Source organism: Cervus canadensis, chromosome X (genome assembly GCF_019320065.1).
Source record: "Cervus canadensis isolate Bull #8, Minnesota chromosome X, ASM1932006v1, whole genome shotgun sequence".
Taxonomy (NCBI): Eukaryota; Metazoa; Chordata; class Mammalia; order Artiodactyla; family Cervidae; genus Cervus; species Cervus canadensis.
The window spans coordinates 129,680,838-129,693,978 of NC_057419.1; the positions used below are offsets into that span (position 1 = coordinate 129,680,838).

Here is a 13,141-nt window from a genome sequence, read left to right on the forward strand (position 1 = left end):
TGAATGGTCCCCTTTTTGCCTTTTCTATAATACCTTCCTTGAGCCCATTTTCATCCACTACTTCAATCCATCTGCAACAACCTCTTATACATCGTACACCCTCACGTTCTCACCCTGCCTCAGGTCCTTTCACAAGGTGTCCTGGTCTTCACTCTCCCTTGCATCTGCGGACTTAGAGCAGACACGGTCAAGCATCTAATATCAGTAACCAAGCAGGACCCTTTGGGGTCTTCCCGACCCCTCCACAGGCCTTCCGGAATGGCCTCTGCTTTTGTTCCCTCTGAAGTACCTGTTAATAGATAATAGTATTTGATGCACATTTCCTGTGTTGTTTTGCAGATGTGAAAACCCCACAGGGAATGGAAGATGTTTACTACTTGATGACCCTGACCGGATAGCCCCCAGGCCTACTGGAGCCTGAGGCTTGATAAATAATGTTAACCCCTGTGACACCATCCTGTTACCTCACCATCACCAGAGAATTGTTTACGAGAAGATCACTTACCCTGCGACCCATCTACCTCACCTGGCCTCTTTAAAAAATGCTTTGCTGAAGGGATTCCCGGAGTTTGGTGGGGGGGTTGGCAGGAGCCCCCCATCTCCCTACATGGCCCTGAAATAAACGTTTTTCTGCTCCAAACTTTGATGTTTCTGTAGTGTTTGGCCTCACTGTGCCTGGGGCACACAAGTTTACATTCGGTAATATACCTACTGGAAATACTTGTCTTTATGTTTGACCTCATGGAAGAAAGGAGCCCTGTTTTATTCATCACAGAATTCACAGTGCCTGCCACTAAGTTGGTGCTCAACTATTGCTTCAAGAATGATGAACAGATATTTTGGTTTGAGATATATAAGTGGGAATTCTTTATTGGGAGTTGGAAGGGTGGAAAATGAAAGTTGAAGTAGGAGAGGAGAAAAAAGCCTTCCTAAGCTCTCTCTATAATGGTTAGGTATTGTTCCTATTATTATAATAAATATTGTTCTTTTAAATGTCCTTACCTGGTGCTATGTATCATTTTCTTCTTACCTTTCCTTATTTCTGGTCTATTTTCTTTTCCTTTACTATTTTTCAGTTATTTTGTATAAGTGACCATAAGAATTGTATTTAAGGTGTACAACTTGCTATTTTGATATATGTTTACATAGTGAAATGACAGCCACATTCAAGCTAATTAACATACTCGTCACCTCACATAGTCACCCCTTCCCCTTTTTGTGGTGAGAACACTTAAGATCTACCCTCCTAGCACGTTTCTAGTATCAGTGTGTATGTTTGTGTGCTCAGTCACTCAGTCGTGTCTGACTATTTGTGGCCCCATAAACTGTAACCCACCAGGCTTCTCTGCCCATGGAATGGGAGAATATATTTGTGAACCATATCTGATAAAGGTTAATATCCAAAATATGCAAGGAACTTGAACAACTCAATAGCAAAAAACAAAACAAAAACACAAACAAAACACAACAATAATGCTTGTCTTTTCTTTTTTAAAAAATTATTTATTTCAATTGGAGGCTAATTACTTTACAATATTGTAGTGGGTTTGGCCATACATTGACATGAATCAGCCATGGGTGTACATGTGTTCCCCATCCTGAGCCCCTCCTTCCACTTCCCTTTGTCTTTTCTTTAATAGCGATTCTAACAGATGTGGTGATATGTCAATTGTGGTTTCGATTTGCATATCCCTGAGTATTAGTGAGCCCCTTTTCATACACCTACTGGCCATTTGTATGTCTTCTTTTGAGAAATAGCTATTCAGATCCTTTGCTCACTTTAAAATTTATTAACTTTTATTGAAGTATAGTTGATGTACCTTTGCCCATTCTTTTTTTTTTTTTTTTTTGCTTTCTTCGTTGTGAAGCTTGTGGGAATCTTAGTTCCCTGACCAGGGAATGAACCCCAGTCCTTGGCAGTGAGAGCGTGGAATCCTAACCACTGCACTGCTGGGGAATTCCCCTTTGCTCATTTTTAAATTGCATTATTGTTGTGTTTTGTTTGTGTTTTTGTTTTGTTTTTTGCTATTGAGTTGTTCAAGTTCCTTGCGTATTTTGGATATTAACCTTTATCAGATATATGGTTCACAAATATATTCTCCCATTCCATAGGTTGCCATTTCACTCTGGCAATTGTTTCCTTTCTTGTGCAGGAAGCTTTTTAGTTTGATGTGGTCCTACTTGTCTATTTTTACTTTTGTTTTCTGTGCTTTTGGTGTCATGATCAAAAAATCGTCATGACCAATGTCAATTAATTTTTCCTGTGCATTTTTTTTCTAGTAGTTTTACTGTTTCAGGTTTTATGTTAATTTAAAAAATAAATAATTGGCACTCTTTCTCCTTACCCCGACTTTGTTTTCTTTTACTTTTTTACCTTTTAAAATGCACAATATTATATAAATTATAGGTTTACAACAGTGATTCACAATTTTTAAAGGTTATACTCCATTTATGTAACTGTAGAACATTGGCTATATTACTTGTACAATATAGTTCAGTTCATTTGCTCAGTCGTGTCCAACTTTGTGACCGCATGGGCTGCAGCACGCCATGCCTCCCTGTCCATCACATATGAGCTGTGTGATCTTAGGCAAATTGCCTGACTTCTCTGTACTTCCCTGGTGGCTTAGATGGTAAAGTGTCTGCCTACAATGTGTGAGACCTGGGTTCAATCCCTGGGTCAGGAAGATCTCCTGGAGAAGGAAATGGCAACCCACTCCAGTATTCTTGCCTGGAAAATCCCATGGACAGATGAGCCTGGTAGGCTACAGTCCATGGGGTCGTAGAGCTGGACACTACTGAGCAACTTCACTTTCTTTCTTTTTCTTTCTGTGCTTCCACTTCTGAGCTGTGTGATCTTAGGCAACTTGCCTGACCTCTCTGTGCTTCCCATTATGAGCTGTGTAATCTTAGGCAAGTTGCCTGGCCTCTCTGTGGTTCCACATCTGAACTGTGTGATCTTAGGCAATTTGCCTGACTTCTCTGTGTTTTCACTTCTGAGCTGTGTGATCTCAGGCACATTGCCTTGAAGGAGGAAACAGACAGAACAGGCTCTGTCTTGAAAGCAGGACTCCATTTTGGACTGGACTGTGGACTTTGAGCTATATGCCCAGTATCTGTGGAAATGACATACCAACTGGAAAACCAGGCCCCTGGAAGGAAGAGCCCCAGAGCTCATACCTAGACTCTCCCTAGCCTAAAAGAATACCCTAATTATCTGTGTAACCAAATAGAATCATACATTCTATTTTGCTTATTGGGGTATGACCAGAGGCCTCTTGATGATTGTCCACTGTTAACTACCTAGGCTTAAGGCATATGAATCATGGGTTAACTTTGATTGTATCTTTCTTTTCCTTTGTTCAGACTAGTTTCAGGGAATTTGGGGAAGTGGGTGTGGGCATGTACACTTAGGGTATATAATGTTTTCACAAAAACTGGTCAGGGTCCCTGGCTAAGAGGAGACTGCCTTGGGCCCACTGGTGTAATAAACTGCACTCCACTATCTGCATTGTCCTTCTGAGTGAGTTTGTTTCCCGGAATGTGTGGCTACAATAGCCTGACCTCTATGTGCTTCCACTTCTGAGCTGTGCTGTCTTAGGCAAGTTTCCTAACTTTTCTGTGAATCCATATCTGAGCTGTGTGACCTTAGCAAGTTTGCTAACCTCTCTGTGCTTCCACTTCTGAGTTGTGTGATCTTAGGCAAGTTGCCTGACATCTCTGTGCTTCCATATCCGAGCTGTGTTGAGTTCAGTCTCTCAGTCGTGTCTGTCTCTTTGCAGCCCCATGGACTGCAGCACGCCAGGCTTCCCTGTCCATCACCAACACCTAGAGCTTGCTCAAACTCATGTCCGTTGAGTCGGTGATGCCATCCAACAATCTCATCCTCTGTCGTCCCCTTCTCCTCCTGACTTCAATCTGCCCCAGCATCAGGGTCTTTTCCAATGAGTCAGTTCTTCACATCAGGTGGTCAAAGTATTGGAGTTTCAGCTTCAGCATCAGTCCTTCCAATGAATATTCAGGACTGATTTCCTTTAGGATGGACTGGTTGGATCTCCTTGCAGTCCAAGGGACTCTCAAGAGTCTTCTCCAACACCACAGTGCAAAAGCATCAATTCTTCTGCACTCAGCTTTCTTTATAGTCCAACTCTGACATCTATACATGACTACTGGAAAAACGAGAGCTTTGACTAGACGAAACTTTGTTGGCAAAGTAATGTCTCTGCTTTTTAATATGCTGTCTAGGTTGGTCATAGCTTTTTTTCCAAGGAGCAAGCATCTTTTAATTTCATGGCTGCAGTGATTTTGGAGCCCAAGAAAATAGTCTGTCTCTGTTTCCATTGTTTCCCCATCTATTTGCCATGAAGTGATGGGACCAGATGTCATGATCTTAGTTTTTTGAATGTTGAATTTTAAGCTAGCTTTTTCACTCTCCTCTTTCACTTTCATCAAGAGGCTCTTTCGTTCCTCTTTGCTTACTGCCATAAAGGTGGTGTCATCTGCATATCTGAGGTTATTGATATTTCTCCTGTCAATCTTGATTCCAGCTTGTGCTTTATTCAGCTCAGCATTTCACATGCTACATATAAGTTAAATAAGCAGGGTGACAATATACAGACTTGACATACTCCTTTCCCAGTTTGGAACCCATCCATTATTCCATGTCTGGTTCTCACTGTTGCTTCTTGACCTGGGTACAGATTTCTCAGGAGGCAGGTAAAGTGGTCTGCTATTCCCATCTCTTGAAGAATGTTCCACAGCTTGTTGTGATCTACACAGTCAAAGACTTTGGGGTAGTCAATAAAACAGAAGTATATGTTTTTCTGGAACTCTTCTTGCTTTTTCTATGATCCAATGGATTTGGCAATTTGATCTCTGGTTCCTCTGCCTTTTCTAAATCCAGCTTGAAAATCTGGACGTTCTTGGATCACGTACTGTTGAAGCCTAGCTTGGGAGAATTTTGAGCATTACTTTGCTAACATGTGAGAAGAGTGCAGTTGTGCAGAAGTTTGAGCATTCTTTGGCATTGCCTTTCTTTGGGATTGGAATGAAAACTGACCTTTTCCAGTCCTGTGGTCACTGCCGAGATTTCCAAATTTGCTGGCATATTGAAGGCAGCACTTTCACAGTATCATCTTTTAGGATTTGAAATAGCTCAACAGGAATCCCATCACCTCCCCTAGCTTTGTTCGTAGTGATGCTTCCTAAGGCCCACTTGACTTCACATTCCAGGATGTCTGGCACCAGGTGAGTTATCACACCATCGTGGTTATCTGGTTCATGAAGATCTTTTTAGTATAGTTCTGTGTATTCTTGCCACCTCTTCTTAATATCTTCTGCTTCTGTTAGGTCCATACCATTTCTGTCCTTTATTGAGCCCATCTTTACATGAAATGTTCCCTTGGTATCTTTAATTTTCTTGAAGAGATCTCTAATCTTTCCCATTCTATTGTTTTCCTCTGTTTCTTTGCATTGATCATTGAGGAAGTCTTATCTCTCCTTGCTATTCTTTGGAACTCTGCGTTCAGGTGGGTATATCTTTCCTTTTCTCCTTTGCCTTTTGCTTCTCTTCTTTTCTCAGCTGTTTGTAAGGCCTCCTCAGACAACCATTTTGCCTTTTTGCATTTCTTTTTCTTGAGGATGGTCTTGATCCCTGACTCCGGTACAATGTCACAAGCCTCTGTCCATAGTTCTTCAGGCACTCTGTCTATCAGATCTAATCCCTTGAATCTATTTGTCACTTCCACTGTATAATTGTAAGGGATTTGATTTAGGTAATACCTGAATGGTTTAGTGGTTTTCCCTACTTTCTTCAGTTTAAGTCTGAATTTGGCAATAAGGATTTCATGGTCTGAGCCACAGTGAACTCCTGGTCTTGTTGTTGCTGACTGTATAGAACTTCCCTGTCTTTGGCTGAAAGAATATAATCAATCTGATTTCGGTACTGACCATCTGGTGATGCCCAGGTATAGAGTCGTTTCTGGTGTTGTTGGAAGAGTGTTTGCTATTTCCAGTGCATTCTCTTGGCAGAATGTTGTTAGCCTTTTTCCAGACTTCATTTTGTACTCCAAGGCCAAACTTGCCTGTTATGGCAGGTATCTCTTGACTTCCTACTTTTGCATTCCAGTCCCCTATGATGAAAAAGACATCTTTTTTTTTTTTTTTTTGGTGTTAATTCTAGAAAATCTTGTAGGTCTTCATAGAACCGTTCAACCTCAGCTTTTTCAGCATTAGTGGTTGGGGTGTAGACTTGGATTACTGTGATATTGAATTGTTTGCCTTGGAAATGAACAGAGATCATTCTGTCATTTTTGAGACTGCACCCAGGTACTGCATTTTGGACTCCTCTGTTGACTATGAGGGCTACTCCATTGTACAGTATGACCTCATAACTTTTTTACTTTATATGTAATAGTTTGTACCTCTTAATCTCCGACCCCTTTCTTGCTCTTCTCACCTTTTCTCTTCCCACTGGTAACCACTAGTTAGTTCTCTATATCTGTGAACAGATTTACTGGGGACTGGTGACCCACACTTGGATTATATTGATGATAAGACAGACCCAGAAATAGTAGAAGCTTATGAAAAGTTTTGTTTGTAACCAGAGCATAAGCAAAAATGGTAAAATTAAATTTCAGCATATGCATTTTATAAAGTAGTTTAGATTATGGTGATATATGTTACTAACATATGCAACTTTAATTTTGTTTAATAATCTCTGCCAAAATAAACTTTGTTACCTATAATGTATACATAAATGTATATGTATAGTAGTTTATTGTGTGTATGTTAGTCGCTCAGTTGTGTCCGACTCTTTGGGACCCCATGGACTATATTCCGCCAGGCTCCTCTATCCATGGAATTCTCCAGGTAAGAATACTGGAGTGGGTTGCCATGCCCTTCTCCAGGGGATCTTCCCAACCCAGAGATTGAAACTGGGTCTCCCTTATTGCAGGCAGATTCTTTTACCCTTGAGTCACCCAGGAAGCCTCATAATTTATTATATTCAGTTAATTCCACTGCTTTGGCTGCATAACACTGATTTTGAAATAAAAGAAATATTGAAAGTAAATTTTGCCAGCTGATGGGAAGCTTATCCTTTAAATTCTACTTTTCCTGGTGGAGGGGGGGAAGTCTTAACCGAGAAGTACATATTACTGCAAAATGCAGCATCCTTTTAAAGGTATTAGTATTATAGCTTTCATTTAGTTTTACTTTGTGTCTTGGTGCATTGAGTTTCAAATATGAATCACAGTCATGAATATCTTTGACACTGAAGTCTTAGAATAGATCACCAATAACAAATTAACATATCCAGATGTGTTTGATACCAAGGGCATCTAAAATGGGATTTAAAAAAAGACTTAGAACTCCCAACTAAATAACTAAGATTCTTCACTGAGGATTTATTGCAGTTCTAGAATTGTTCATTTTTCTTCACCTAACCTCATTCTCTAAAGCGTAGAATATTATTCTGCTTTATTTATATGACTTTACTACTTTCATTTTATAGCATGAGTTTCACTGACTTTTCTACTAGAGAATTTTACTAGCTTTTTGTCACTCATGTTTCCATCTGCTTTATTACTGATAAAGCTTGAGAATTACTTTTCTAATATGTTTGCTATAGTATGGTACCACTCCAGCCCTATTTTAGTAATATTTTTACCTAAAGTCAGAAATCTTTTTCCAACTAACTAAAAGTTAAACTTATGTACAGAAGGATTGCTTATAAATATGCATGCAAATTGTTTTGTTAATAGCACACTGTTTTACATTTGGTACATCTTTGTCTGCTAATATAGTTAGCTTTGTCACTTTTCTGCTTGTTTGTTCAGTCTGGATTAACATTAGAATTTGAAAATAAAATTTAGGTTTGTTTCCTCAAAAAAAAAAACACCTAAAAATAGAGCTACCATATCATCCAGCATATCAGGAAAAGATGAAAACTCTAATAGGAAAATATACATGTACCCCAATGCTCATAGCAGCATTGTTTACAATAGCCAAGACATGGAAACAACCCAAGTGCCCCTTAACAGACAATTAGCTTAAGAAGATGTGGTATATGTATATACACACACAATGGAATATTACTCAGCTGTAAAAAAGAATGCAATATTGCTATTTGCAGTAACATAGATGGGCCTAGAGAATATTATAATTAGTGAAGTAAGTCAGAGAAAGACAAATATTATATGATATTACTTATAAGTGGAATCTAAAAAATAATATGAATGAATCTAAATGCAAAACAGAAACAGACTCACAGACATAAAAAACAAACTTATAGTTACCAAAAGGGAAAGAGAGGAGGGGAGGGATAAATTAGGAGTATGGCATTAATAGATACGAACTACTATGTGTAAAAATAGAAAAGCAACAAGGATTTCCTGTATAGCACAGGGTAATACATCAATATCTTGTAATAACCTACAGTGGAAAATAATCTGAAAAAATGTAAAACTGAATCACTATGCTGTATACCTAAAACACATTTCTCAACTATACTTCAAGAAAAAAGAAAAAATGATATTATACAGTATTAATCTTTCTCTGCCGAGAAGGCAATGGCAACCCACTCCAGTACTCTTGCCTGGAAAATCCCATGGGCAGAGGAGCCTGGTGGGCTGCAGTCCATGGGGTCATGAAGAGTCGGACACGACTGAGCAACTTCACTTTCACTTTCATGTATTGGAGAAGGAAATGGCAGCCCACTCCAGTATTCTTGCCTGCAGAATCCCAGGGACAGCGGAGCCTGGTGGGCTGCTGTCTATGGGGTCGCACAGAGTCGGATACGACTGAAGCGACTTAGCAGCAGCAGCAGCAGCAATCTTTCTCTGAATTTTTTCAATTAGCACGATACCTTCTAAGTCCATCCATGTGGTTGGAAATGGCAAAATTTCATTCTTTAATGTCTGAGTAGTATTCCACATACACACCACATCTTCTTTATTTATCTTGATTGACACTTAAGTTGCTTCTATATCTTGGCAATTGTAAGTAATGCTGCTATGAACATTGGGGTGCATTTACCTTTTAGAATTAGTGTTGTTTTTTTTTTCAAATATATACCCAGGTGAGTGTTTTGATTTCATTGATTCAAGACACTCTTTTCTCCATTATATATTCTTGTCTCTTTTGTTGTAGATTAATTGACCATAGGTGTGTGAGTTTATTCTGGGCTGTCTCTTCTGTTCCATTGTTGTATATGTCTGTTTTTGTGCCAATTCCACACTGTCTTTGATTATTGTAGCTTTGTAGTATAGCCTGAAGTCAGGAAGGGTTATGCCTCTAGTTTTGTTCTTTTTGCTCAAGATTGCTTTGGCAGTTCTGGGTCTTCTGTGGTTCCATATAAATTTAGGATTATTTGTTCTAGTTCTGTTAGAAATGTCATGGGTAATTTTATAGAGATTGCATTAATTAGATTTCTTTGAGTAGTATGGCTGTTTTAATAATGTTAATTCTTCCAATCCAAGAGCATGGGATATCTTTCCATTTCCTTGAATCACCTTCAGTTTCAAGTTTTCAGCATATAAGTCTTTCATCTTGTTGGTTTATTCCTAGATTTTTTTAAACATGATTTTAAATGAAATTTTTTTTGCTTTCTACTTCTGAGGTTTCATTGTTAATGTATATTTAAATTTTTGGTGCATTTTGAGTTGAGATTTTTGTATATGGTATAAGATAAGGGTCTACTTTTATTTTCTGCTTGTGGCTATTCAGTTCCTTGTTCTAGATCACATTTGACTTTAACTCATGTATTTTCTTTTTCTCCATGATTTGCTTATGTCTTTGGCCCTTGTTTACAGTACATGGACATGGAATTAAACAATTATGCACACGCACACACACAAATGACAGGGACGAAAAGGATGATAACTATGAAGAAAGAGAAAGAAACAGGAAAGAAGAGCTTTTGCAGTTCAGATAAGACTCCCAGGATGGCTTTGCACACAGTGTTTCAGACAGAGAGGAGATCATGTTGCTGACCCATTTCTCCACCCACACGGAAGACCACTAAGTAAGTGCCAGACCCTTTCTGGGAAGATCTTTGCTACCTCAGAGTCTGCCAAATGAGCTGGGAAGGAAATAAGAGAATGGAGCCAACACTGGACAAGCTCAGCTAATAAAAGTCTCCAGGCTCAGTGGCTTTGAACAAAGCCATCCACTCTTCTAATATATTCACCAACCAATTGACAAGTCTTTTTTTTTTTTAATGTTTCCTCTTCTCACAGGCTATCAGCTAAGGCTCCTATTTTATTTGGGGGGGGGGGCATTAGTTGAATTTTCCTTCCATGACCTTGAAGCCTTTATTGCTAAAGATTTCCTCTCAGTACTGATTGTTTTGATCAGAAACTTAAAAACAACAATGAAAAGGCCATCTCTCTACCTTCTTTCTTGCTTTCCTGGAATTTGGTGTGGCCTAGCCAGAGGTGTGTCTCAGGGCTCAGCCAGAGCAACTCTTCCACCTTCGCTTCACTCCCAAATCCCTCAGCACTGCTCTGGGGAACTACATGGAAAATACTAAGAAGTGTGTAAAAATAAGGAGTTCACCATCTAATTGAGAAACACAAAATACACATATACCTACATACATACCACATTCACCCTGTACACACACACACACAGGTCATACTTCCATATGTATATATTTTTAATTTATTTATTTTAATTTGAGGCTAATTACTTTAAAATATTGTGGTAGTTTTTGCCATACATCTACATGAATCAGCCATGGGTGTACATGTGTCCCACCATCTTACTTCCATATTATTTAACAGTGACTTGCACTGGAAGCAATGTGTGGTTGGGATCCAACGAATTGGTCCCATTTTAAGAGCAGAAAAAGCTCAGAAGACAAGAGTATTGTGAGCTGGGAAGGCTTCTTCCAAGAGATGGAGATTGACTTAGAACCTGAAACACCTGAAAGTTGATGGGAATTGGCAAATTGCATTTCTTTCTCCATCGAGTAGACTAAAAGCAAATGGTTTTTCCCACTCCTGGCAAGGACCAAAAATGTCATTTGAGATTTCCCTCTAGAAGGATGTTCGCAGAGAACGCAGCTGTAGAGAGCAGTCCTTTGAGGCTTGAGCCCAGGCTGTCTTAGGGAAACACATCCTTAGTGAGGTGCCTGGTTCTTGCTTCATCAAGCTTGCTTGTCATAATGGCCTAATAGGTTAGGCAGAATTTAAAGAAAAATCATGAAATTTTACGCTTAAGGCCTGGTTAGAGCAAAGAGATGCTCTGTCCCACCGTCTGGACTGGGATGACTAGGCCACAATGACTCGGAACAAACCCAAAGAGCCCATGGTGTCCTGAGATAGGGCTGTGGCTGCTAAGTCACTTCAGTCATGTCTGACTCTATGCGACCCCATAGACGGCAGCCCACCAGGCTCCTCTGTCCATGGGATTCTCCAGGCAAGAGTACTGGAGTGGGGTGCCATTGCAGTGAATGCAAAAACAGAATTGCTTTTTTTTTTTTTTTTTCAGAATTGCTTTTACTGCCACATAAAACCACCAGTAGTAGTAGGTATCCAAGGCTGTCTTTATTTCTTCTTGGCCTTTCTAAGGCTGGAATTAGATATACAAAAACCCTTTCCCCTGGAGTTTTCCTCTTACTGTATCAGTGTAGATACAGAAAAACTTATATACTATAAGAACCAACCATAGGGACTTCCCTGGCTTTGTGTTCCCAATGCAGAGGCCTGAATTCTATCCCTGGTCAGGGAATTGGATCCCACGTGCCACAACTAAGACCCAGCAAAGTCAAAAAAATAAATATCTTTTTAAAAACCAACCGTAAAAAGTCACTTTTGAGGCAATCAGGTAATTCTGAATACAAGCAACTGGGTGATGACACCAAGGGATTATTAGTACCATTGAGGTGCCTGGATGGCTCTGTGGTTATGTAGGAAAAAGTCTGTATTTTTTTTTAAAAAGTGCACATAAAGATATAAGGATGAAAATACATGTCTTGATTCTGAGCCGAGCGCGGTGCCGAGCGCAGCGAGCTCTGTAGGCGGCGGCCTGAGCCTCGGGGCAGCCCGCTTCCCTCCTCCCAATCGCTTCGCTTCCCTTCCCCGCGGTCAGTATGAAATCCTTCAGTCCAGTGAGGTCCGTTAGGAAAAACAGCCTTTCGGACCACGGCCTGGGCATCTCCCGGAGCAAAACCCCGGTGGACGACCCGATGAGCCTGCTGTACAACATGGACGACTGCTACTCCAAGCTCAAGGAGCTGGTGCCCAGCATCCCGCCAAACAAGAAGGTGAGCAAGATGGAAATCCTGCAGCACGTCATCGACTACATCTTGGACTTGCAGATCGCGCTGGACTCGCACCCACCATCGGCAGCCTGCACCACCAGCGACCGGGCCAGAGCCAGGCGTCCAGGACGCCGCTCACCACCCTCAACACCGACATCAGCATCCCGTCCTTGCAGGCTTCTGAATTCCCTTCTGAGTTAATGTCAAATGACAGCAAAGCGCTCTGTGGCTGAATAAGTGGTGTTCCTGACTTTTTTTTCCCCTTTGCACAACAACAACAACAAATCCACAGGCTCTTTTAAGGCGCTGAACTTATTTTTCAACCATTTCACAAGGAGGACAAGTCAAATGGACCTTTAAAAAAAAAATGGAAGGAAAACTTAAGAATGATCAACTTCCCCAGGGTGTTTTCTGACCTGGACTGTGATATTAGTTATTTATGAAAAGGACTTTTAAATGCCCTTTCTGCAGTTGGAAGGTTTTCTTTATATACTATTCCCACCATGGGGAGCGAAAACGTTAAAATCACAAGGAATTGCCCAATTTAAGCAGACTTTGCCTTTTTTCAAAGGTGGAGCGTGAATATCAGAAGGATCCAGTATTCAGTTACTTAAATGAAGTCTTTTGGTCAGAAATTACCTTTTTGACGCAAGCCTACTGAATGCTGTGTACATATTTATATATAAATATATATATATTGAGTGAAACCTTGTGAACTCTTTAATTAGAGTTTTCTTGTATAGTGGCAGAAATGTACATTTCTGCATATAAAGTGTAATGATGTACTTATTCATGCTAAACTTTCTATAAAAGTTTAGTTGTAAACTTAACCCTTTTATACAAAATAAATCAAGTGTGTTTATTGAAAAAAAAAAA

General features: G+C 39.9%; 1 pseudogene; it reads left to right on the plus strand.

The window, feature by feature from the left end:
- The first annotated feature begins 11,989 nt into the window (after positions 1-11,989).
- LOC122434954 lies at positions 11,990-13,141 on the plus strand (annotated as a pseudogene).